Genomic DNA, 22,069 nt, shown 5'->3' on the forward strand with positions numbered 1-22,069 from the left:
TCCCATTCAGCCACTGTTGAATCCATCTTGCTACTCCTGCATTTATACCCAACAGTTGAACCTTCTTAACCAACCTTCCATGAGGAACCTTGTCAAAGGCCTTACTAAAGTCCATATACACAACATCCACTGCTTTACCCTCGTCAATTTCCCTAGTAACCTCTTCAAAAAAGTCAAGAAGATTAGTCAAACATGACCTTCCAGGCACAAATCCATGCTGACTATTCCTAATCAGACCCTGTTTATCCAGATGCTTATATATATTATCTCTAAGTATCTTTTCCATTAATTTGCCCACCACTGAAGTCAAACTAACAGGCCTATAATTGCTAGGTTTACTCTTAGAACCCTTTTTAAACAATGGAACAACATGCGCAGTACGCCAATCCTCGGGGACTATTCCCGTTTCTAATGACATTTGAAATATTTCTGTCATAGCCCCAGCTATTTCTACACTAACTTCCCTCAATGTCCTAGGGAATATCCTGTCAGGACCTGTAGACTTATCCACTTTTATATTTTTCAAAAGTGTCAGTACTTCTTTTACTTTGAAACTCATAGTATCCATAGCTACTCTACTAGCTTCCATTACCTCACATAATTCAATATCCTTCTCCTTGGTGAATACCGACGAAAATAAATTGTTCCCCCATCTCTTTTGGCTCTGCAGGTAGCTGTCCATTCTGTCTCTCCAATGGACCAATTTTATCCCTCATGTACAGCAATTCGTTCTTCCCACGCACAATTAAAGCATGGAATAATCTCCACCAAACTATAGTTACCCAACCAGATGCAACTAAATTTAAAGTAGCACTTTCTTCCCAATAACCCTTTCTGGCTTAATCCCTCCCTTCACCACCTCCAGTTTAAATTCCAGTTGTAATATTTTGGAGGATCAAGTAACCAAGAACCAAGAAGAACCACTACCTGTAAATTTTTGACATACTCCGACGGAGATTTATTACGTGCAGTCCAAAAGTGCCTTATCTGCAAAATTCATGCATTATTTCTCGAGTTATTAATCAAAATGCTCAGAAATCTGAAATAACAATAATTAGAAAATAAAACCAGCTGGCTTTGGCTGATGACGTAATAATGCGTCTGTCAGGTGCCGCCCACTACCCCTCCCACCCTCTCGCCCCCTCCCCCCCTCCCTCTCTCTCTCTCTGCCCTCTCTCTCTGCCCCCTCTCTCTGCCCTCTTTCTCTACTGCCCCCTTCCTCTCTAGACGCATCTGCGAGTTGGGGACTATGCGTCAGTGGATAGGGTGGGTATAGGTAAAAGGAGCCCAATGAATAATATTAATATAATATCAAGGGGGTGGTTAGTGTGTGTGGGGGGGGGGTAGTTAGTGTGTATGACGCCGCATGCCCCCCCCCCCCCCCCACACACAAAATTTGCGTCGAGGGGACAGGACCCAACGGGTCCCACTTGGTCTAGTCTCTTTTAAATGTTGCCCTTCAGCCCCGTTAAAGCTATGCCCTCTCGTCTGCGACATTTCCACCCTGGGCGACAGGTCTTACTTTCTAGTTTCCACCCTATCAATTCCCCTCACAATTTTATATACTTCAATTCCAGCAGATTCCTCTTCAACCTCCGACGTTCCACACAAAACAATTAAAACAACCAGGGTTACGTTCACTTTGCAAAGCTGTGTCTGTGACTAGAGGGATGCCAAAGCCTTCAATTAGTTGCAATCTGTACTCATCTTATCTTTGCATTGGGTGTCGTTCAGAAAATGTTCTTTAGGTTTACGCAGTTGCCTTGAGGGTAGTGGAGCCAGGTGCATATCCATCTAAAAACCTCTGTGCCCCCCAGCTCCTGAGTTACAATTAGTGAAGAGTGTTCTCCGGTCAGCGATTCCCAACCCCGACAGTTCTGCCCGCCGGCCCCAGGCCTGACTGCACTCCCGTGTCTCAACCTCTCCCCTGAGCCGGGGTTCATCCCGACCGCTCACACACTGGTGTCAGAGCACATAAACCGCCGACGCTCAGCTGGGGAGGGTGACCGGTGAGAGTGAGACAGATCCGACACCGGGCGATTCTCGGCCGAAGGGGATGGGGGGCCCCCAGCACACCCCCGCCGGGACGCTCAGGGATTCGGCCCTTTTGTCCTGCCCCCCACCGCCGGCCGCCATCATCACCTACCGTCCTCGACAGCCTGTCCTACCCGCTCCGTCGATCGTTACCAAAGATCCTATAGCAGAGCAAGATAGGCTACTCCTGCTAAATGCAATGGACTGACGTGTAGTACGCTATGGAGGGGATCATGGGCATTTTCCACGCCCATTTTAGCAACCTGAGCCTACCTGACCCGACCCGACTCGCACTGTAATCAATGTTGCGGGGCAACAGTTTGTGTCGGTTAGATTCATAAATCTGTCAGTTCAAACTTCTTGTCAAGAATAAATTTTGATTCTGGTAATTGTCTTTTTTAATGTTTTTTAAATCATTTCTTTTTAATAGGGTCTTTGATCGTTACCTTCCCTCGGCCGACGCTCCGCCCTCCGAGGTTCCGTTTCCGGGTGCTGACGCCAAGGGGGCGCGGCCTATGGGCCTAGGCGTTACCAAAGATCTTATAGCGAAGCAAGATGGGTTACTCTCACGCAATAGTGAGGTACGCTCATGGGCGGATTCATGGGTGATTATAGGCAAAGATCTTATAGCTTCGCTCTAAGATCTTTGATTATAGGACACATTTTAGCAACCTGACTCCGCCATCTTGTTCCGCCATCTTGCTCCGCCTTCTTGCTTCCGGCCAAAGATTGGATCCGCAGCGGGGAGAGAGAATGCGGGGCAGCGGGGCAGCGGGGAGAGGGAGTGCGGGGCCCGGGGCAGCGGGGAGAAGGAGTGCGGGGCCCGAGAAGCGGGGAGTGAGGGGCGGGGCAGCGGGGAGAAGGAGTGCGGGGCCCGGGGCAGCGGGGAGAGGGAGTGCGGGGTCCGGGGCAGCGGGGAGAGGGAGTGCGGGGTCCGGGGCAGCGGGGAGAGGGAGAGCGGAGTGCGGGGCAGCGGGGAGAGAGGGAGTGCGGGGCCCGGGGCAGCGGGGAGAGAGAGTGCGGGGTCCGGGGCAGCGGGGAGAGGGAGTGCGGGGCGGGGCAGCGGGGAGAGGGAGTGCGGGGTCCGGGGCAGCGGGGAGAGAGAGTGCGGGGCAGCGGGGAGAGAGAGTCCGGGGCCCGGGGCAGCGGGGAGAGGGAGGGCGAGTGCGGGGTCCGGGGGCAGCGGGGAGAAGGAGTGCGGGTCCCGGGGCAGCGGGGAGAGGGAGTGCGGGGGGCAGCGGGGAGAAGGAGTGCGGGGTCCGGGGCAGCGGGGAGAGGGAGAGTGCGGGTCCGGGGCAGCGGGGAGAGGGGGAGTGCGGGGCAGCGGGGAGAGGGGAGTGCGGGGTCCGGGGCAGCGGGGGGGAGAGGGAGTGCGGGGTCCGGGGCAGCGGGGAGAGAAGGTGCGGGGTCCGGGGCAGCGGGGAGAGAGAGTCCGGGGCCCGGGGCAGCGGGGAGAGAGAGTGCCCCAAGACAATGTTTCTTATTTAATGTCCCTTGTCTAGTCTGAAATAAAGTTCATTATTGGATTAGAAGAAATATAATTGTGTGTGTTATATACATTTATATAATTTTCATATATGTGTGTTTATAAACATTTTATTCCTTAACAAGAATCAACAGAATTATGAATCTAACCCTATAATCACGCACAAAAAGTCCCCCCCCTGTCAATCACCCTGCGAGTCGGGTCGGTTCCGGTTGCTACAAAATCAACTCAAACACTGCTTGTGAGCCATTTAAAAATAAATGATTTAAAAAACATTAAAAAAAAGACAATTACCAGAGTCAAATTTTATTCTTGACAATAAGTTTGAACTGACAGATTTATGAATCTGACCCACACAAACTGTTGCCCCGCAACATTGATTACAGTGCGAGTCGGGTCGGGTTAGGTAGGCTCAGGTTGCTAAAATGGGCGTGGAAAATGCCCATGATCCCCTCCATAGCGTACTACACGTCAGTCCATTGCATTTAGCAGGAGTAGCCTATCTTGCTTCGCTATAAGATTTTTGGGCGTTACTATGGCGACTGCAGCCTGCACCGGGCAGGGCTGGTGGGGCCTGGGTCTCTCCGCGGATGTCGGGGCTTTCCATCTGGGGAGTAGCGCCCCTCCGTCCGACCCAGGTGGGCGCTAGATTCAGAGCCCGTGAACAGCGGCAGCAGCAGCATCATCCTGCAGTGTTGTACAGGCGGAGTCCTTCGGCCCGTCGTGGCCGTCCATGCACCGGCCTCGGTCCGTGGCCTGAGCCTCAGCAGTTCATGTGCTCTGACACTAGTGTGTCTCTAACCCTGTTTCCCCTCTGGTTTTTACCCCAGTCCGGCGTGGGAAAATGTTCCCTATTACCCGCCCTCTCTGTGACCCATCAACGTGCTGGCTCGAAGGCTGAATGGCCTACTGCACCCTCTCCTCCTGCACATGGTCTATAGGGTGATTTCACGAAAGGTCACTGGAGCGTAGATCCGCACACACGTGACTGAAAATCTCAAGTGGAGGACATGCTAGACATCCGGTACATGTTAGTGGATGGGAAAACACGCACTTTCCCACCCGTTAAAAACATAGAAAACGCCAGGTTTTGATCTGCAATTTATTGTGCCAGTCGGGGTGACCGTGAGTCAATAATGCCTTACTTTTGATGAAATTCAGCGAGCAAACGCGATAATTCCCGATATTTTGGACCTTTAAATCTCCACGGCGAATGTCGGCTGTTCACTTCCGCTGGATTGGCACCTTCAGCTCCCTCTTTAATTTACCTTAGTTTCTATCTTTTTTTTTTCCTGTAAATCTAGGTAGCTGTGCCTCACGGTCACCCCGACTGGCACAGTAAATTGCAGATCAAAACCTGGCCGTTTTCTATGTTTTTAACGGGTGGGAAAGTGCGTGTTTTCCCATCCACTAACATGTACCGGAACTCTAGAATGTCCTCCACTTGAGATTTTTGGTCACGTGGGTGCGGATCTACGCTCCAGTGACCTTTAGTGAAATCACCCTATTGTCAAACTAACCCAAACCTGTCCAGTTCACCCCCTTACTGAGAGGTCACGGTCCAGGCAAATCCAGGGGAATCTCCTCTGCACCCTCTCCGGTGCTACAGTCTGGGGACCACAACGGCACACAGTACTCCAGCTATGGCCCAACCAACGTTTTACAAAGTTGTTACACAACTAATCTGCTCTTCCATTTCTGCTGGAGGAACTCAAGCAGGTCAGACAGCATCTGTGGAGGGAATGAACAGAGGAGGTTGCAGGTCAGGATCCTTCTTCACTCTTCCATTTATATTTCCCAGGCAAATGTCTTTCAGAAACAAGGACCTGCAGCTGCTGATTTACACAAAAGACAAAAAGTGCTGGAGTAACTCAGCAGGTCAGGCAGCATCTCTAGAAAACATGGATACACATTTTGGGCCTGGACCCTTTGGACACATGTGTCACCATCTTATCTACCTGCACTGTCACCTTCAGGGATACTTGCATCTGTTCCCTCTGTACCTCAATACTGTTAAACTTTAGAATCTGTTTACCCATAAACTATAATGTTTTATTCTTAATATTTCAATGTTTTATTCTTAATGGTTTACTGTATGTCGGGTGCTCAGGGAATGAGCTGATCAGCTGGCATATGTCCTTACTGACATCTTCAACACCTCGCTGAACCAGGCTGTCGTCCCATCGTGTTTCAAGACTGCCACCATCATACCAGTGCCAAAAAAATCTGCAATAACATGTCTCAACGATTACTGCCCTGTAGCACTCACTCCCATAATGATGAAGTGCTTCGAGAGGCTGGTCAGGGACCATATTACCTCCAGACTTCCCTCCACACTTGACCCCTTCCCAGTTTGCTTACAGGCCAAACCGCTCCACAGAGGACGCTATATCCTCCGTACTCCATCTGAGCCTGGAACATCTAGAGGAGAAGAATACACGTTCAATACAATCATCCCTCCGCACCCCAGTAAGCAAACTGGGTCCATTGGGCCTCAGCACCCCCTTGTGTAACTGGCTACTGGACTTCCTCACTGACAGACCCCAGTCAGTGTGGGTTGGAAACAACACCTCCAACATCATCTCTCTGAGCACCGGCTCCCCTCAGGGCTGCACCGGCTCCCCTCAGGGCTGCGACCTGAGTCCACTGCTGTTTACCCTGATGACCCACGACTGTTGTGCCAGGTTTAGTACAAACCACATCATGAAGTACGCAGATGACACAACAGTGGTGGGCCTTATCCGGGACGACAATGAACTGGCTTACAGGGAGGAGGTAAAACAAATGGTGGACTGGTGCAACACGAACAATCTGAAGGAGGGTTTCGGCCCGAAACGTTGCCTATTTCCTTCGCTCCATAGATGCTGCTGCACCCGCTGAGTTTCTCCAGCATTTTTGTGTACAATCTGATCCTGAATGTTGACAAAACAAAGGAGGTCATCGTTTTACTTTAGGAAAAACCGGCACAGTCACGCACCACTTCACATTAATGACAGCGATGTGGAGTTGGTCAGTAGCACTAAGTTCCTGGGGGTGCAGATCATGAACAGTCTGACCTGGTCACAAAACATCACATCATTAGTTAAGAGTGCGCAGCAGCGGTTGCACTTTCTGTGCCGGATGAGAAGAGCTCACCTCCCCCATCCCATCCTCACCACTTTCTACAGGGGCACCATACAGAGCATTTTGACCAGCTGCATCTCTGTCTGGTTTGGGGACTGTAAAGCCTCCGACTGGAAGTCCGTGCAGAGAGTGGTGAGGATGGCTGAAAAAATCATTGGGACTTCCCTTCCCTCAATCGGGGACATTGCGTGCAAACATTGCTTGTCTAAGGCCAACAGTATTATAAAGGACCCCAAACATCTCCATCATGCTGCCCTCGGGCAAAAGATATCGTAGTATAAGGAGCAGAACGGCCAGGTTTTGCAACAGCTTCTTCCCCTGAGCCATCAGACTCTTGAATGCCATGTCATGTGCCGCCACTATTATCTATTTTATCTTTTTATCCATTTTATCTTTTTATCCATTTTATCCTTTTGTTATTTTAAGATGCACGGGGAGCCAGATGCAACAAAATTTTGTTCAGACTTGCATTTATTGATGTATTTCTGAATGACAATAAAGTTTTGATTGATTGATTAAAATTGAAATGTCGTGCTGTCACTTGCGAGCGGAGCACCAAGGCAAATTCCTCGTTGTTATATTCCGGACAGTAGAATGAACAATAACTTACATGTAGGCTGGCTGGATCACAAGAGAGATTTATTACCCAACATTCCCTACTTATATACAAGACCAACTCATTAGCATATAATGAATATGCATGAATACATTACACTGCTCTCCTTTTTTAAGTATTAAATCTAAGTACACAGTTCCAATTTTCTTGTTATGATACTTGATTTAAACCAGTTTTCATTCAATTTTAAATGATAACACAATATATTTATTTTACATATTTACACATTTTCATTCTACCTAGACAGTGAGTTACTTAACTTAAAAACCTAATCTGACTGGTTTACGGATCCTGCCTGATCCTCTAACAGTAACAGGTGTAACAGGTTTAGGTGTTGAAGTGGACGATGGTGAGGCATGGAAAACACCAGAAGGGTCACAAGGAGCAGAGGCCAGAAGGGGTTGGCAAGCGCAAAAAAACCCCCAAAAAATGGTCTCTCTCCCTGACGGAAGGCAGCAACCTCTCCTCGTCGTCGGAGGATGAGGCAACCGGGAAACCCCACAAGAAGAAAACCGGGGAGGAAAGGAGAAGGTCCATGCCGATTGTTCACCTGCACCAGGAGATCGAGAGCAGAGCAGCGGTCGAGGGGTCCCAGCCCCAGGACATCGGGAGCAGAGCAGCGGTCGAGGGGCTCCAGCCACAGGACATCAGGAGCAGTACAGCAGCCGTTGGGCCCCAGGCCCTGGAGACCGGGATCATCGCAGCAGTCGGTGGGGCCAAGCTCCAGGGCATCGGGAGCAGTGCAGTGGCCGTTGGGCCCCAGCTCCGGGAAACCGGGAGCATTGTAGAGGCCAATGGGCCCCAGCTCCGGGCAACCGGGAGCTTTGTAGCGGCCGATGGGCCCCAGCTCCGGGCAACCGGGAGCAGTGCAGCGGCCAATGGGCCCCAGCTCCGGGCAACCGGGAGCAGTAAGTTAGTCACCGTGCCCCAACCACGAAAGACGGGGGAAGCGGCGCACCCAGAAGGGGGTAAAACGAGCAGCCCCCCCCAACGACACCTCTGGTTACGACACAGGAAACCCAACTCGTTGAGGAGGGCGGGTACCTGAGCCCAGGACAGATGCGCCAATTCGCTGAAGCGGTGGGCATGAGGAAACAGGAAAGTGGTCAGTGACTCTAATGGAGCTGAAACTGGCATCCTTAAACATGCGCAGTGTGAAGAGCACTGCGCGATGTGTTAATGCCTTACAGTACCTGTCCAAGGTCAAGGCAGATGTGACTTTTCTGCAAGAGTGCGGGTTGCCACACCTCCGCTGCTATCGGAGGTGGTCGCGATGGTGGCCCCACGGACTGTCGGTGTGGTCGGGGGGCAATGACTGTCGTGCTTCCGGCCTGGGGATCTTGCTGCGGGGAGGGAACTTCGCCATCACTGAGGTCAGGGAGGTGGTTGCGGGGCGTCTCCTCGTGGTGGATGTTATGTACCGTGGTTCTCCGCTCCGGCTGATAAATGTGTATGCCCCACCCGTGCGGAGCGAGCGGCTGGCCGTTCTCCAGCAGCTCCCAGTGCTGTTGGCCACGTCCCGGCAGCTCGTTCTGGCCGGTGACTTCAACTGCATCATTGATGCGGCTGGACGATCCGGCAGTGCCGACAACAGACTGGACATCACGTCCAAGTTCCTGATGGAAACGGTAAAAGACGCAAAGCTGCACGACGCCTTCAGCGACCCTGCAGGCGGGTCACAGCCGCGGTTCACCTGGTCGAGATCGGACGGTTCAGCCCGATCCCGGATAGACTTTGTCTTCACCACGAAGGCCGTCACGGTGAGACACACCGACATCACGCCGGTGTTCTTCTCTGACCACTGCCTCCTTCAGGCTTCCTGTCACCTACAGGAGGACCGGAAGGCAGGCAGAGGGACATGGAAGTTAAACGTGAAGCTGTTGACCCCAGAGAACGTTGAGGAGCTAAAGAGGGACTACGCATGTTGGAGAACGGTGAGGCCCCTCTTTGACTCCCCGACACTCTGGTGGGAAGCAACCAAGGAGAACATTAAGAGGTTCTTCATAGCCAAAGGGGTTCAGAAAGCAAGACAGAGTCAGAGGGAATTGTGTCAACTCCAGACAGATTTGCAACAACTGCTCCTTCTGCAGTCGAGGGGGGTGGATGTGAGGGAGGAACTTAGAGAGGTGAAGGACCGGCAAGCTCGGCTCTTTACCTCTGAATCCTCCAAGATCATCTTCCGATCTAGGGTCCGCCATGTGGAGCAGGATGAGACGTGCTCACGTTTCTTCTTCCATAAGGTTCACAGGGGGAGCTCTGTGATCAACAGCCTTAGGGAGGAGGACGGCTCGGTAGCATCCTCGCAGACAGACATGCTGAGGGTCTGCAAATCCTTTTACACGGATTTGTATGACAAAAAGGCCACAGACAGCACCGCCTCCCAGAACTTCCTGTCCTCTATCACGGAGGTCTTGGAGGACAGCAAGCGGGAGAGTCTGGACCAACCACTGACCCTAGAGGAGCTGACTGGCTCCATCCGCTCCTTTGACTCGAGTAAAACTCCCGGAAGCGATGGCTTACCGGCTGAGTTGTACTCGGCTCTGTGGGACTGGGTGGGCCCGGACCTGCTGGAAGTGTACAACGACATGCTTCTAGCAGGCAGCATGTCAGACTCCATGAGGAAAGGCAGCATTACCCTAATCTACAAGCAGAAGGGGGAGAGGAAGGATATAAAGAATTGGAGACCCATAACATTGTTGAATGTAGATTACAAGATCCTGTCTAAGGCCATCGCCAACCGGGTCAAGTCTGCTCTGGGACGGGTAATCCACCCGGACCAAACCTGTGCTGTACCTGGCAGGAAAATCTCAGACAGCCTAGCGCTGCTGAGAGATACCATTGCCTACGTGCAGGACAGACGGGTGGATGCCTGCCTAGTCAGCTTGGACCAGGAGAAGGCCTTCGACAGGATATCGCACACGTACATGAGGGACGTGCTCTCTAAAATGGGTTTTGGGGAGGGAATCCGAAATTGGATCAAACTGCTCTACACCAATATCAGTAGTGCAGTCCAAATCAATGGGTGGGAATCAGACAGTTTCCCTGTAAGGTCTGGAGTCAGGCAGGGTTGCCCTCTCTCTCCTGTCTTGTTTGTCTGCTGTATTGAACCTTTTGCCGAGTCCATCAGGAAGGATGCGAGCATAAGAGGAGTGACATTGCCAGGCAGTGGAGGCATTCAAGTAAAGACCTCCCTGTACATGGACGATGTCGCCGTCTTCTGCTCGGATCCAAGGTCGGTCCGCAGATTGATCAGCATCTGCGACCAGTTTGAGTCGGCCACGGGAGCCAGGGTGAACCGCAGGAAGAGCGAGGCCATGCTCTTTGGCAACTGGCCCGACCGATCTTCCATCCCCTTCACCATCAAGCCTGACTTCTTGAAGGTGCTGGGGATCTGGTTCGGGGGGGCTGAGGCGAGTAACAAGAATTGGCTGGAGCGGATAGCCAAGGTGGGGAGGAAGCTGGAGCTGTGGAGGCAACGCTCCCTCTCCATAACCGGAAAAAATTTGGTCATCAGGTGTGAGGTGCTCTCGGGGTTGCTGTACTTGGCACAAGTGTGGCCTGTCCCTCCCTCCTACGCCACGGGGATCACCCGGGCCGTCTTCCAGTTCATCTGGGGGTCGAGGATGGACCGGGTGCGACGGGTCACAATGTACAAGTCGGCAGACAACGGGGGTAAAAGCGTGCCCAACGTCGCCCTCACCCTGATGGCCACCTTTGTGTGTGGCTGCATCAGGCGGAGTGTAGAGCCAAGGCACGTGGGCACTAAGTGTCACTACCTGCTGAGGTTCTACCTGTCCCCGGTGTTGCGAAGGATGGGCCTGGCGCAGATGCCACGCAATGTGCCAGTCAGCTGGACATTGCCGCCCCATCTGTCGTCTGTGGAAAGCTTCTTCCGGACCAACACCTTTGACCACAAGTCCATCGGGCAGTGGTCAGCACGGAATGTCCTGCAGGCACTGCAGGGAAAGGACTCGATGGATCCGGTGGCGTGGTTCCCAGAGCAGACTGCCCAGCTTGTCTGGCAAAATGCCTCATCGCCAGAACTCACCAACAAGCACCAAGACCTGGCTTGGCTGGCGGTGAGGGGAGCCCTCCCAGTTAGATCCTTCCTGCACCGTCGGAACCTCACCACCAGCTCACGCTGCCCCCGGGACGGTTGCGGTGGAGAGGAGACGGTTGCCCACCTCTTTGCAGAGTGTGGGTTTGCAAAAAGAGTCTGGAGAGGTATGCAAGGGTCCCTGGAACGATTTATCCCGAACAGCTCCGTCACAGAGGACTCTGTGATCTACGGACTGTTCCCAGGGACACATTCAGAGACTGACATCGAGTGCTGCTGGAGGGTCATCAACTCGGTCAAAGACGCTCTTTGGTCTGCCCGAGCGTTGCTCACCACCCAGCAGAGCGAGATGTCCGTCAGGGAATGTTGCCGACTGGCCCACTGCAGACTGCAGGAGTACGTGCTAAGGGACTCGCTGAAGCTTGGTGCAGCCAACGCCAAGGCTCGGTGGGGGAGGACCACAGTCTAGGGTCCTTCCGCTGCTGGACATGAGGGACACGATATGGTGGAGACGCCCCTCAAATTAAATTAAGGGAAGGTATCCCACGCCAGGGGGCCACATGAGTGGCACGGGTGGGGGACATTATTTGTGGAGGTGAAAATGTCAAATGGGATTTTCGCACTGTAAACACTGTATATATTTATTACTTGGACAGGGGCCACAGAGTGGCACGGGTGGGGGACTGTTTGGTGAAATTTGAAAAATGTAAAAAAATTGTACTGAAAAAACTTGTATAGTCTCCGAAAATGTCGGATGAATTTTGTTTGTTTGAATGGTTCAGGAATTGTATATATTTATCAATGAATAAAGTCTATTTTGAAATTAAAAAAAAAAAAAAAAATTTAAAAAAAAAGGTTGACTTGTTTGGCTCTGACTTTGACTAGAGGAATCTGTTTCTTTGTCTGTACTGACTGAACTTTGTGTTTCAATCACAGTTGGCTCTTCCAACTCACTTTCTGATAAAGACTCAGGGATTAGGACTTCATGTTCAGTTTTTGGTTCATCTTTGACTGGAATCATTTGATCAACATGAACACTTTTGATCCTATCACCAACTTCAACTAAGTATCTTTTTGTTCCACACACTTCCACTATTTTCCCAACGTCCCATTTGTCTCTACTGGACTTGTTGGGAGGACTGAGAACACAAACCTGCTCATCTGGCTTGAAGTACCTCTCCTTTTTGTGGGAGTCAAAGTGACGTTTTTGACTTAATTGTTTTTGTTCAACTCTCAAAGCCAAATTGGGTTGAACTAGACTTAGGCGTATTCTTAGCCTTCTCTTCATCACAGTTCTGCAGGTGAGTAACCTGTTGTGTGTGGTGAGGTTCTGTACTTCAGCAAGAAACTAGCCAAACGATGTTTCATGCTGAACTTTGAACTACCATACAAAACCTGTTTCTTGAGAGCATCTTTGACAACTCTAACAGACCTTTCCGCTGCCCCGTTAGAGGCTGGATGGTATGGGTGAACAAGTGTGTGTTTTACTCCATTCTGCTGCATGAACTCTTTGAACTGTTCTGAACGAAACTGAGGCCCGTTGTCAGAAACAAGTTCTTCCGGTAAACCATGCCAACAAAAATTGATCTCAACTCATCTATGGTACGCTCAGTAGGAGTGCTTGACCCCATATGTTTAACCTCAATCCATTTGGAATGACTATCTACTAGTACCAGAAAGTGATCATTACCCTTTTCGCAAAAATCTACATGAACTCTCTGAAAAGGTCTACTTGGCCATGACCAGGGTTGCAGTGGTGTTTTTGGTGGTTTACTCCAGCAATTTTGGCAGATGCTACATTTGCTCACCAGTGACTCAATGTCACTGTCAATACCAGGCCAATACACAAAACTTCTGGCAATTGATTTCATGCTTACTATGCCAGGATGTTCGGCATGAAGTTCGTTCATAATTTTGTTTCTCAAAGACTCTGGTACACCCACTCTGTAACCCCATTTCATGCATCCCTGCTCACATGATAATTCATGGCGTCGATTATGGAAAGGCTTCAGCTCTGAGTTCAGAACTGAGTTCAATCCACTATCGATTCCAACCAACCATTCATAAACCCACTTCAGCACATTGTCTTTCTTTGTTTCTGTTGCAATTTCTGTTGCAGTCACTGGAAAGTCTTCATCTACCACTTGCATTGTGCAGATTGAGTTCTCGCTTCCCACGTCAGAGTTCTCATGGGGCAACCGGGACAATGCATCTGCAACTGCGTTGCACTTGGAGCTCTTGTACTCCACCTTGTAGTCTTACTGGGACAGCAAAATTGCCCAGCACTGCATCCTTGATGCCGCCATGGAAGGTATAGCTGACTTGGGACCCAGTATCACTAATAGTGGCTTGTGATCAGTTACCAGGGTGAATGGTCTGCTGAGAAGAAACTGATGGAATTTCTTGATTCCGAACACGATGCTGAGTGCTTCCTTTTCTATCTGCGCATAGTTGCGTTCACTCGATGACAGGGTGCGGGATGAAAAAGCAATAGGCTTTTCCTGTCCGTCATTCATTACGTGGGAGATCACTGCACCTACACCATAACTTGAAGCATCACAAGCAGATTTCATCTCACGTGTCGTATCGTAGTGATCAAGAAGTTTGTCACTTGTCAAGTTTTCCTTGGCAGGTCAAAAGCATGTTGCTGTTCCTTTCCCCACGTCCATTTCACGTCTTTTTGTAGCAGATGATGTAGTGGCTTTAGCACAGTTGCTAAATCCGGAAGGAATCGTGCATAGAACTGCACCATCCCAAGGAATGATCGTAGCTCTGACACATTGTTGGGTTTTGGAGCATTCACAATTGCTTCATGTGGACATTTGTGAATCACAAGTGGACATTTGTATGGTAGCATTAGCAGTCAACAGAGCATATATCCTGACGGTGTTCACATCATAGCAGGGGACTTTAATCACGCGGACTTGAAGAAAATGCTGCCCAAATTCTACCAGCATGTTAAATGTGCTACAAGAGGAGCTAACACACTGGACAAGGTCTACTCCAACATCAAGCTGGGCTACAGGGCTAGACCACTACCACACCTGGGTCAGTCGGACCATATGTCCCTGCTCTTAATTCCTGCATATGCCCCCCTCAGGAAAACCGCTCCTACTATTACAAAGACCATCACAACCTGGCCTGATGGTACTTCTCAGCAGCTGCAGGACTGCTTCGACAGGTCCAACTGGGAGGTGTTTGAACACCGGGACCTGGAGGTGTTCACAGACAGTGTACTGTGTTACATTAAAAACTGCATGGACACTGTCACAGTGGACAAACGCATCCGGGTCTACCCCAACCAGAAGCCCTGGATGACCCGGGAGGTCCAGCGGCTGTTGAAAGAGAGGAACACCGCTTTTAGGTCTGGCGATAGGGCTTTATACAGCACGGCCCGAGCTAACCTGAAGAGAGGCATCAGAGAGGCCAAATCAAACTACAGGAGGAAGATAGAGGACCACTTAGACAGTACCAACAGCAGGCAAGTGTGGCCAACTTTATCTCACCAACTATAAGACCAACCTTGGAGCTGTTGAAGGTGACGCCTCGTTGGCAGAGGAGCTGAACCACTTCTTTGCTCGCTTTGAAGTGGAGCCACCCGAGACAGCCACATCACAGCACATGGTCCACAGCAGCCTAACCCTCAAGATAGAGGAGCATGAGGTGAGGCGCATGCTGCGGGCCATCAATCCAAGGAAGGCCACTGGACCTGACGGCATCTCTGGACGCGTGTTGAAGGACTGCGCAGAGCAGCTGGCTGGAGTCTGTACGAGGATTTTTAACCAGTCTCTGGCCCAGTCCACTGTTCCACCCTGTCTGAAGTCCTCCACCATAGTCCCCTTGCCCAAAAAAAACCAACATCTCCAGCCTCAACGACTACCGGCCAGTCGCACTCACACCAGTGGTGATGAAGTGTTTTGAAAAACTGGTCCGGGGTCATATCACATCACTCCTGCCCAGAAGCTTTGACCCCCACCAGTTTGCGTACAGAGCAAATAGATCTACAGAGGACGCTGTAGCCACAGCTCTCCATGCTGCACTGTCTCACCTGGAGCAGCGGGGGAGCTACGTGCGGATGCACTTTGTGGACTACAGCTCTGCTTTTAATACCATCCTTCCCCACAAACTGGTGGACAAACTGGGGGACTTGGGACTTCCACACTCCACCTGCATGTGGATAAATAGCTTCCTGTCGGGTCGCAGCCAGAGAGTCAGAGTGGGCCATCATACATCCACGGCCCTCAGCCTCAGTACCAGCTCTCCACAGGGCTGCGTACTGAGCCCCCTGCTCTACACCATCTACACACATGACTGCACCCCCGCCCACCACAGCAACACCATTGTCAAATTTGCGGATGACACTACGGTGGTGGGACTCATCTCCGGGGGGACGAGTACGCCTACCGGGATGATTTGGAGCAGCTGACAGTGTGGTGTGCAGAAAATAACCTGCTCCTCAACACCTTAAAGACAAAGGAAATAATAATAGACTTTAGGAAGAATAAAATGGACATGTTACCATTGATTATCAGAGGGGACTGTGTGGAGAGGGTGGCGGATTTCCGCTTCCTGGGAATCCATATTGAGGAGGACCTGACGTGGAGCGTGAACACCACTGCGCTGCTGAAAAAGGTCCAGCAGAGACTGCACTTCCTGAGGGTGCTCAGGAAGAATAACATCACTCAGAGACTGCTGCTGTCCTTTTATCGGTGCTCCATTGAGAGCATACTAACATACTGTGTATGCGTATGGTACACCAGCTGCACAGCGGCTCAGAGGAAAGCGCTCCAGAGGGCCATTGACAACGTCCAGAGGATTGTCGGCTGCCCTCTCCTTACCTTGGAGGACTTTCACAGTTCCCGCTGCATCAAAAAATCCCAGAGTATTATAAAGGACATTTCCCACTCCCTGTTTGAACTGTTGCCGTCAGGCAGACGGTACAGATCTACAAGGAGAAGGACGAACAGACTAAAAAACAGTTTTTACCCCACTGCTATAAAAGTACTAAATGTAGCCGCCAAGGAACGCAGGGGCGATACATACTAAGGGACTGTGGTACACTGTGAAATCGACAGAAGGATGGAGGGTTGGGTGTTTATGCGTGCTATTTTCATGATATTTATTTTAGTTGTTTATCTTTTAATATTTTATCTTGTATGTATCGTTAGCTTTTAGAAATGTTTGAATGGTGCACTGACTGGCTGACATTTTTTAATTTTGTTGTACATGGTTCATGTTACAATGACAATAAAGAAACTATTCTATTCTATTCTATTCAACTTTCGCTTTCACAGGGCGAAGTCCATTGGCGTCTACCTTGAGTCCAAGGTAGACCACCTCTGACTGTGCAAATGCACATTTACTTTGACACAGTTTGACATTGTGGCAGTTCAGTCCTATGAGAACTTGCTCTAGGATTTCCAGATGTTCTACCATGCCTTCCGTGAATATCAATAGGTCATCCTGGTTGCACACACAGTGCGGAATGCCTTGTAATATTTGATCCATGACAGACTGAACATTTTTTGGAGATGATTTCACACCATAGGGCAGCTTTGTATATGAATACAAGCCCTTATGTGTGTTGATAGTCAAGTCCTGCTGACTTTCCTTGTCAACATTGAGTTGGGCATAAGCGTGAGACAAATCCAGTTTAGTGAAGACTCTTGCGTATAGAGTTCTGCGTATAGATCTTGTGAGGTTGGTAACGGATATTGTTCGTCATCAACGGCTTGGTTGATTGTGACTTTGTAATCACCACATAATCGAACAGTTTTTATCAGCCTTGGGTACGGCCACAATTGGCTTTGCCCAGTTAGTCTGGTCTGTCTTCACGAGTACTCCATTACGCTCAAATCTGTCGAGTTCTACCTCCACTTGTTGCTTTAGTGAATATGGTACAGGTCTTGGTCGACAATAAAACAGGTTTCAAATCTTGCCTAAGTAGAATGTGTGCAGAGTACCCTGTTATTCCCGTGTAACTGTCAGCAAAAATGTGTGCATGTTTGCTTGTGACTTTTTCAAGATGTGATTTGGACAAATTGACGTTGAAAATGTTCTTCCAGTCTAATTCTATTCTACTCAGCCAATCCTTTCCAAGGAGGGTTGGTTTATTTCTGTAGCTGGCCACTGTGATGGGCAGTGTTACTGACTGACCATTATGCTGAACTTTACAGTTCATTTGTCCACAAGTCTCCAAAACTTCGCCCGAGTAGGTTCTCAGCTTGACCTTACTCTCAAACAATGGTATCTGTGAGAACTTTATTCGTAGATGTCTTCGCTCATGACCGAACAATCTGCTGCCGTGTCAATAACCATATAACCATATAACCATATAACAATTTACAGCACGGAAACAGGCCATCTCGACCCTTCTAGTCCGTGCCGAACACATATTCTCCCCTAGTCCCATATACCTGCGCTCAGACCATAACCTTTCATACCCTTCCCGTCCATATAACTATCCAATTTATTTTTAAATGATAAAAACGAACCTGCCTCCACCACCTTCACTGGAAGCTCATTCCACACAGCCACCACTCTCTGAGTAAAGAAGTTTCCCCTCATGTTACCCCCAAACTTCAGTCCCTTAATTCTCAAGTCATGTCCCTTAATTCTCAATACACATATCTATTAACTGTTTATTAATCAATAGTTTGGTTCGAAAGTCCTTGCCTTGGCTGGTTGTAGGCTTATCGATGTTGGTTGCATAAATGGTGTACAACCCAAGTTCATTTCCATCTGGGTTCATCTCCAAGATAGTCTTTGTTGGAAAATTTCTAACACACACACAAAATACACTGTATGTCTGCTGGACAACTGGATGCAACTGTACAAACTCTTGGATGATCAGCCATAATCATATTGAATGGCGGTGCAGGCTCGAAGGGCCGAATGACCTACTCCTGCACCTATGTTCTATGTTTTTATATCTATGTTTCACTATTGCTATACATTTCTGAGCTCTTTGAGCTGGAAAAGGATTTGAAGGTGAGCATTTTACACATGCAGTTGATTTTAAATATAAATAGAGTTAATTATATGGAGTTTGTTCTATGATTATATGTAAATCATGTGCAATGTGATGAATATGTGTTTTTATAAGTATTTTTTATAACATTCTCATACATTAAACTGTTGAATGAGATATTTAAAGACATCAGAGTTTGCATGAGATATCAAGATAAATTAATTTACACCATTCAAATAGACTAATCAGTAATTAACTCAGATTAGAATGTATGTGTACATGTAGGCACCTTCATTTCTTTTAAGGGTAACACATTAATTGAACCAACATAAAAATAAATAGTACATGTAGATCTTTTGATGTTCATTGTAGGCAAAATAACGATTACTACACTGCATGATGTTGTGTTAATATAATATTCTGGAGTATTTTAGGAACTATTTTACTTTAATACTGCTTTTACATGAATGTGATTAAATTACAGACAACATGGATGAACAGGCTCCTGCAAACAAAAGACCAATGACTTCAGCGGAGAAAATTAAGAGACTTCGAGCAAAAAGGAAACAACAAGATTTTCTTCTAAGGAGAGTCAACGAGTGGAAGCACTACGCAAGAAACACTTACAAGAAATGACAAAGAGGCAGATGACTGCATATCGCAAAGCTGCTGCTGCAAGAAAGCAAAAGTCACATGAAAACAAACTCAAACAGAATTATCAGAAGCAGCACAGAAAGCCTACAAGAGTCTATGAAGAGCAACTAAGAAAACTGAAAAGCTTCACCCAGGAAAAAGAAGGAGGTGAATTTATAAAGAGCATGGGAACTAAATCAAGTTAAATACATTTTCATGAACTCAATGCTGGGTGTTTTAAGCAGCATATCCAAAGCCAATGTTGTAACCTTCATGTCAAACTCAGTATGAAAGTCATACATTTTCTTTCTTGTTATGAATAAACTTTGAAACAATAAAGTTAGGTCTTTATTCTCTGGAGCACAGAAGGTTAAGGGGGGACTTGATAGAGGTCTTTAAAATGATGAGAGGGATAGACAGAGTTGATGTGGACAAGCTTTTCCCTTTGAGAATAGGGAAGATTCATACAAGAGGACATGACTTCAGAATTAAGGGACAGAAGTTTAAGGGTAATATGAGGGGGAACTTCTTTACTCAGAGAGTGGTAGCGGTGTGGAATGAGCTTCCAGTGGAAGTGGTGGAGGCAGGTTCATTGGTATCATTTAAAAATAAATTGGATAGGCATATGGATGAGAAGGGAATGGAGGGTTATGGTATGAGTGCAGGCAGGTGGGACTAAGGGAAAAAAAGTTGTTTGGCACGGACTTGTAGGGCCGAGATGGCCTGTTTCCGTGCTGTAATTGTTATATGGTTATATGGTTTATATGGTTAATAACAACCACTTTCTTCTTTTGTCTTTATTTCCAGGTTCAGAGACTCACTCTTTACAATATCAGTTAAAATCATGTAGATCATTTCTACATGATGAAACCAAAATGTATAAAAATGGCCTCTATTAAAATCTGACAATGGGCACTTTAACCACATGTGATTTTTTTTCTATTACAAATCTCAAATTGTGGAGTACAGAGGCAAATAAATAAATAATGGGTCTGTGTCCCAAACATTATGGAGGTCCCTGTAACTGTAACACATTTAAACCCTGATCTTGTAAACACTGATCTTCCGGTTTTGCATTTTTTTCTATTTGCTCAAAAACGGTACGCGATTGCACTACGATTTTTCGCCACCTTACTCACCATTCCCTTATGCTACAAGGGCAACTAGTTTTGTTCCGATCGATCGTATATTTTAAAAGTTATTAAGGTTTAAGAATTTTAAAATCGCGCATGGACAGATTGGTCTTGTCTCTTGTCGTCACTGCTACACAGATTAGTCTCCTCTTCTGTCAGTCGCCGGGATGGTGACGCCCCTTCCTGCACCATTGCCGCACTGATTGGCCGGGTCCACTGTCAGTCACGAGCATCACTAACACCCCGCCGGCTGGAGCTGCATCTGCGGGCGCCTCCATGGTGCCGAGCGGCCGAGCCCACTTCATGGTCTCCGTGGTGCCAAGCCGCAGGCGCCGTCAGCCGCATGGTCAGACCCGGCTGAGGTTCTGTGCATCGATCCAGGAGGCATTGAGACCGTAGTGGTGAGGCCTCGCGGCAATGGGGCCATGGTGGTGGTGGGGCCTCACAGTGATGGAACTGCGTTGATGGTGGGGCCTTGCCGAATTACAAAATCCAAGGAGAAATCTATCTCTTCCTCTTTTTAATTTTTTTTCCTGTCTCATGTCTGGTGGGGGATGAGGGGAGAATAGAGGGAGAGGAAGGGGGAATAGAGGGAGAGGAGGGCAGTAGGGGTGGTGAGGATGGATAGTGGGGGCGATAGGGGAGGTGAGGAAAGGGGGAGGAGGGGGATAGAGGGATAGATAGATAGATCCTTTATTGTCATTCAGACCTTTCAGTCTGAACGAAATTATGTTGCCTGCAGTCATACACAGAATCAATAATAACAAAACATACAATAAACACAAATTAAACATCCACCACAGTGAGTTCACCAAGCACATCCTCACTGTGATGGAGGCAAAGTCTTAGTCTCCGTCTCTTCCCTCCTTGTTCTCCCTCTGCGCTGAGGCGATCGATCCAGGCCGAAGATGCCGCTCTCCAGACCAGCGGACCTCCGTGGTGATGTCGCCACCGCCAGAACGCCGGAACGCCGTCTCCGCTCCGAGACGGCCCGTCACAGCATCAGCTCGTGGCAGCCGCCCCAGCTCCGGGCAGCCGCCCCAGCTCCAGGTCCCACAGTCCCCGCTCCCGGCCGCAGCCCCAGCTCCGGGTCCCGCAGTCTCCGCTCCGGGCCGCCGCCCCAGCTCCTGGCAGCAGCCCCAGATCAAGGCCGCTGCCCCAGCTCCGGGTCCCGCAGTCTCAGCTCGGAGCCCCGCTGCATCAGCTCCACGCCACCGCCGAAAGCCAGTACACAGTTGGGATGTAATGTTAAAATTGTACAAGGCATTGGTGAGGCCAATTTTGGAGTATGGTGTACAATTTTGGTCGCCTAATTATAGGAAGGATGTCAACAAAATAGAGAGAGTACAGAGGAGATTTACTAGAATGTTGCCTGGGTTTCAGCAACTAAGTTACAGAGAAAGGTTGAACAAGTTAGGGCTATATTCTTTGGAGCGCAGAAGGTTAAGGGAGGACTTGATAGAGGTCTTTAAAATGATGAGAGGGATAGACAGAGTTGACGTGGATAAGCTTTTCCCACTGAGAGTAGGGAAGATTCAAACAAGGGAATTGAGAATTAAGGGACAGAAGTTTAGGGGTAACATGAGGGGGAACTTCTTTACTCAGAGAGTGGTGGCTGTGTGGAATGAGCTTCCAGTGAAGGTGATGGAGGCAGGTTCGTTTTTATCATTTAAAAATAAATTGGATAGTTATATGGACGGGAAAGGTATGGAGGGTTATGCTCTGAGCGCAGGTATATGGGACTAGGGGAGGATACGTGTTCGGCACGGACTAGAAGGGTCGAGATGGCCTGTTTCTGTGCTGTAATTGTTATATGGTTATATGGTTAACACCGCACCAGCAAGTCGGGCCACCGCTGCCTTAGCCCCGAAGATGGCCAGACTCTCGTTGGTAAGTCCTGGCTGGCTCTGCCTCCGGAGCCTCGGGGTCAGTCGCAGGTTGGAGGCCGCCAGCTCCGCCGTTAGGCCTCAGCGCAGACGGAGGCAGAGAAGGGGGATACGACACGAAGAAGTCGCAT

The 22,069-nt window shown here is 49.1% G+C and overlaps 2 protein-coding genes across 2 annotated transcripts in view; one reads left to right on the plus strand and one right to left on the minus strand.

The window, feature by feature from the left end:
- gne (glucosamine (UDP-N-acetyl)-2-epimerase/N-acetylmannosamine kinase) overlaps positions 1-2,410 on the minus strand; it is a 76,204-nt gene extending 73,794 nt beyond the window's left edge. Inside the window, exon 1 of the mRNA XM_055643617.1 lies at positions 2,147-2,410. The gene's annotated coding sequence lies outside the window, so the exon portion shown is untranslated. The remainder of the gene's footprint in view (positions 1-2,146) is intronic.
- LOC129702081 (uncharacterized) overlaps positions 1-22,069 on the plus strand; it is a 61,715-nt gene that overhangs the window by 28,769 nt on the left and 10,877 nt on the right. The gene's annotated exons all lie outside the window — the stretch shown is intronic.

The sequence above is a fragment of the Leucoraja erinacea genome, chromosome 1, assembly GCF_028641065.1.
Source record: "Leucoraja erinacea ecotype New England chromosome 1, Leri_hhj_1, whole genome shotgun sequence".
Lineage (NCBI taxonomy): Eukaryota > Metazoa > Chordata > Chondrichthyes > Rajiformes > Rajidae > Leucoraja > Leucoraja erinaceus.